Genomic DNA, 5,546 nt, shown 5'->3' on the forward strand with positions numbered 1-5,546 from the left:
TTGTTGATACATTTACAGATTTCTGTGTGTCAAGGAGCTTGGCACTCAATGCTAATAAGACCAAATATATGGTGTTTGGGAAGTGAGTGAATACAAAGTCAATGATACGGGCTGGTGTGGAAATACTAGAGAGGGTGAGGAGCTTTGATTATCTAGGAGTTACGGTAATGGAGAGTCTGAAGTGGAAAGACCAGCTAACTAGAAGCATGCTATTACTTGAGCACAGAGCAAACACTATTAATAGGTTGCATATGCAAACACGCTCTTGTGCTATCTTGCCAGCCCTGGAAGTATGTTGTTGTAAGGTGCAAGTGGCTGCTCTATATGGAGCTGAGAATTGGGGCAGCACTGATGTCTCTCCACTTACTGCTGTGGAAAATAGATTCGTTAGGCAGCCGGTTTCTGTTACCAGCAGCACACCCTTAACTCCTTTATTCTTTGACCTAGCTTTAAAAAGAATTTCAGACTTGGCTGCCTTCAGACCACTTGTCTATTTGGCTCTATTATGGGTCACGTCTGAGCAAAGAGAATTTAGAGATTGCATTGCTGACCTACTTTCTGTTACCTTGGGTTAAATGTGTTTCAGACTGGTTAAGGGTGCTAGGTCTGCTAAGGCTATTATATCCAAGATGGCTATGTAAATAACCAGCTAACTGGCAAATAGATTTCTTGATATCAAACCGTTCCCCCGTTTTGAGGAATTTTTAGACCTAGTTTCTTCTACCTTAGCTAAAAGCCTTTATATTCGCTTTCAACTTGGCACTTTACCTCTGAGGTCCTTTACCAATGAATGGCTTTAGGACTCAGTTTACAGTATTTGCCGGCATGTGACTTGGAAAATGAGGACGAGATAAACATACTATTTGTTTGTCCTAGCTAACTTGGCCTGCGCCGGAAGTGGATCATCCCCATATGTCGCAATCTGGAGTCGACTAAACATTTAGTGGCTTTTACAATTTTAAAGAGTGACACTACCCCAGTAATTGCCATTGCTACGAGCACATTTTTGCAGGCTGTCTAGTATGAATGTGGTAGATTACAGACTGACTTCCAGCGGCTAGGTTACATTTTTAATTATTATCTACTTTTAACAATGCCCATTTTCTATAAAACAAAAAGGCTAAAATGTATGTGTTTTTTTTTTTTACTGCTTGATTTGCACACAGTCCGGTCTGACCTTTGCTCTTGCTCTGCACATGTTTATTGATCAGTTGGAAAGGACTTTTGAACAGCACTTGTTTTTAACCCCTTCGCTGCTAGGCCTTTTCCCCTCCTGTGCTAAGCCCTTTTTTGGCGATTTGGGGTAGTGCGCGCTTAGGCCCTTGTAACTTTTTGACCACATAAGGTATCTACGCCAAATTTGCGTCCTTTTCTTCCAACAACATGTGGATTCTAAAGGTGCCCAGGGTTTGTGGATTACCTTGGAGGGGTCCCAGAAATTAACCAAAATATAGTGATTTTTTTGTTTTTTTCAGAAAAATGGGAAAAACGGGCTGCAAATGAAAGCCTCTGGGTTTTTCCCTGAAAATGTTATCAAAAAAGGGTTTGTGGGGCTGAAATTTCCATTTTCTCAGCTTTTAGGAAATGACAGTCTTTTGTCAGAGAACCGACATTTTTCACACAGTTTTGGCATTTTTCTGGGACATAGCCTATTTTTGCTATTTTTAGAGCTTTCCACCTCCTTCCAGTTAATGGTAGAAATGAGTTTGAAAGCAATAATGGATCCTAGAAAGCTGTACATTTTCAAAAAGTAGACACAATTCTGAATTCAGAAAGGGGTCATTTGTCTAAATCCATGAAGGTTTCTTTATAGAAACTAACAGTTAAATATTGGAATAATTGAAAATTTGTTGAAAAAAACAGCCTTTTGTCTCAACGTTTTCACCTATAACTTTTTCTAGTTTTGACAGCTCTTAGAAAGCAATATACCGTTACATCCGTTAGACCTTCCTGGTTGTGGGAATATATAGGACTTGTAGTTTCACCAAGAACCCGACGAACCCAGATCCAAAAACTGAGCAGCAACTTGCAATGGTATTTTTTCATTTACTGGGTATAGAGCACTTTGTCTTGGAAAATGTATACATGGAAAAATCTGTATGAAAGACACCTATGTATTTCTGAATTGGGTACAAAATATAGAGTTCAGAAACAGTATATTATTGCTAATTTTGAAAATTGGGAATACTCATACTAGCATGAGAATTATTGGTCATTTTTCAAATTTTTTTTTTTTTACACAATGTCTTTCATTGAAAGGGAGAAATGCGCAAAAGCTCAATTGGTAATAACAGTTGATTTACAAATCTGAATTACCCCAAGTCTCCCGATAAAAACGGTACCTCACTTGTGTGGGTCGCCCTTGTGCCTGCGACAGGAAACGGCGCAAAATGCAAAGTGGTGACACCTAAATTTTGCAGTTACAAATTGACCCTTTTTTAGCAAAGTGCCTACCTGTAGTTTTTGCACCCTAGCTCTACCGGCAGCTAGGGAAACCTAGCAAACCTATACATTTTTAAAAAGTAGACACCCAGGGGAATTCAGGATGGGGTGACTTGACTGCCTACCACCAGGTCTTGTTACCCAGAATCCCTTGCAAACCTACGAATTTGACAAAAAAAACACATTTTCCTCACATTTCTGTGGAGGAAAGTTCTGGAATCTGCTTGGATCAACAAATTTCCACCCACCCAGTGTTTCCCCAGGTCTCTCGAAAACAATGGTACCTCACTTGCGTGGGTAGGCATAGTGGCTGCGACACGAAACAGCGCAAAACGCAACGTGGTCGCACCTCAATTTCCCAGTGAAATCTTGCGCTCTTTGGACAAAGAGACTACCTTTTGTTTTTGAGCCCTAGCTCTGCCAGCACCTAGGGAAACCTAGCAAACCTATACATTTTTGAAAAGTAGACACCCAGGGGAATTCAGGATGGGGTCACTCGACTGCCTACCCCCAGGTTCTCTTACCCAGAATCCCTTGCAAAGCTAAGAAATTGGAAAACAAAACGCATTTTCCTCACATTTCTGTGGTGGAAAGTTCCGGGATCTGCGTGGATCAACAAATTTCCACCCTCCCAGCGTTCCCCCAGGTCTCCCGAGAAAAATGGTATCTCATTTGCCTGGGTAGGCATAGTGGCTGCGACAGGAAACAGTGCAAAACGCAACGTGGTCACAACTCAATTTTTCAGTGAAATTGTGCACGTTTTGGGCAAAGAGACTACCTTTTGTTTTTGAACCCTAGCTCTGCCGGCACCTAGGGAAACCTAGCAAACCTATACATTTTTGAAAAGTAGACACCAAGGGGAATTCAGGACGGGGTCACTCGACTGCCTACCCCCACGTTCTCTTACCCAGAATCCCTTGCAAAGCTAAGAAATTGGAAAAAAAAACGCATTTTCCTCACATTTCTGTGGTGGAAAGTTCCGGAATCTGCGTGGATCAACAAATTTCTACCCACCCAGCGTTCCCCCAGGTCTCCCGAGAAAAATGGTATCTCATTTGCCTGGGTAGGCATAGTGGCTGCAACAGGAAACAGTGCAAAACGCAACGTGGTCACAACTCAATTTTTCAGTGAAATTGTGCACGTTTTGGGCAAAGAGACTACCTTTTGTTTTTTCAACCCTAGCTCTGCCGGCACCTAGGGAAACCTAGCAAAACTATACATTTTTGAAAAGTAGACACCCAGGGAAATTCAGGATGGGGTCACTCGACTGCCTACCCCCACGTTCTCTTACCCAGAATCCCTTGCAAAGCTAAGAAATTGGAAAAAAACGCATTTTCCTCACATTTCTATGGTGGAAAGTTCCGGAATCTGCGTGGATCAACAAATTTCCACCCACGCAGCGTTCCCCCAGGTCTCCCGAGAAAAATGGTATCTCATTTGCCTGGGTAGGCATAGTGGCTGCGACAGGAAACAGTGCAAAACGCAACGTGGTCACAACTCAATTTTTCAGTGAAATTGTGCACGTTTTGGGCAAAGAGACTACCTTTTGTTTTTGAACCCTAGCTCTGCCGGCACCTAGGGAAACCTAGCAAACCTATACATTTTTGAAAAGTAGACACCCAGGGGAATTCAGGATGGGGTCACTCGACTGCCTACCCCCACGTTCTCTTACCCAGAATCCCTTGCAAAGCTAAGAAATTGGAAACAAAACGCATTTTCCTCACATTTCTGTGGTGGAAAGTTCCGGAATCTGCGTGGATCAACAAATTTCCACCCACCCAGCGTTCCCCCAGGTCTCCCGAGAAAAATGGTATCTCATTTGCCTGGGTAGGCATAGTGGCTGCGACAGGAAACAGTGCAAAACGCAACGTGGTCACAACTCAATTTTTCAGTGAAATTGTGCACGTTTTGGGCAAAGAGACTACCTTTTGTTTTTGAACCCTAGCTCTGCCGGCACCTAGGGAAACCTAGCAAACCTATACATTTTTGAAAATTAGACACCCAGGGGAATTCAGGATGGGGTCACTCGACTGCCTACCCCCAGGTTCTCTTACCCAGAATCCCTTGCAAAGCTAAGAAATTGAAAAAAAAAACGCATTTTCCTCACATTTCTGTGGTGGAAAGTTCCGGAATCTGCGTGGATCAACAAATTTCCACCCACCCAGCGTTCCCCCAGGTCTCCCGAGAAAAATGGTATCTCATTTGCCTGGGTAGGCATAGTGGCTGCGACAGGAAACAGTGCAAAACGCAACGTGGTCACAACTCAATTTTTCAGTGAAATTGTGCACGTTTTGGGCAAAGAGACTACCTTTTGTTTTTGAACCCTAGCTCTGCCGGCACCTAGGGAAACCTAGCAAACCTATACATTTTTGAAAAGTAGACACCCAGGGAAATTCAGGATGGGGTCCCTCGACTGCCTACCCCCACGTTCTCTATCCAGAATCCCTTGCAAAGCTAAGAAATTGGAAAAAAAACGCATTTTCCTCACATTTCTGTGGTGGAAAGTTCCGGAATCTGCGTGGATCAACAAATTTCCACCCACCCAGCGTTCCCCCAGGTCTCCCGAGAAAAATGGTATCTCATTTGCCTGGGTAGGCATAATGGCTGCGACAGGAAACAGTGCAAAACGCAACGTGGTCACAACTCAATTTTTCAGTGAAATTGTGCACGTTTTGGGCAAAGAGACTACCTTTTGTTTTTGAACCCTAGCTCTGCCGGCACCTAGGGAAACCTAGCAAACCTATACATTTTTAAAAAGTAGACACCCAGGGGAATTCAGGATGGGGTCACTTGACTGCCTACCCCCAGGTTCTTTTACCCAGAATCCCTTGCAAAGCTAAGAAATTGGAAAAAAAACACATTTTCCTCACATTTCTGTGGTGGAAAGTTCCGGAATCTGCGTGGATCAACAAATTTCCACCCACTCAGCGTTCCACCAGGTCTCCCGAGAAAAATGGTATCTCACTTGCGTCGGTAGGCATAGTGGCTGCAACAGGAAACGGTTCAAATTGTACGGTGGTGAATTTACAATACCAAATTGCAAAACAACCTTGACTTTTGGGGGGGGGGGGCACCTGCGTTTTTGGCCCGGGGCTCGGTGGTAT

This window comes from Lissotriton vulgaris, chromosome 6, assembly GCF_964263255.1.
Source record: "Lissotriton vulgaris chromosome 6, aLisVul1.2, whole genome shotgun sequence".
In the NCBI taxonomy this organism is placed as follows: Eukaryota; Metazoa; Chordata; class Amphibia; order Caudata; family Salamandridae; genus Lissotriton; species Lissotriton vulgaris.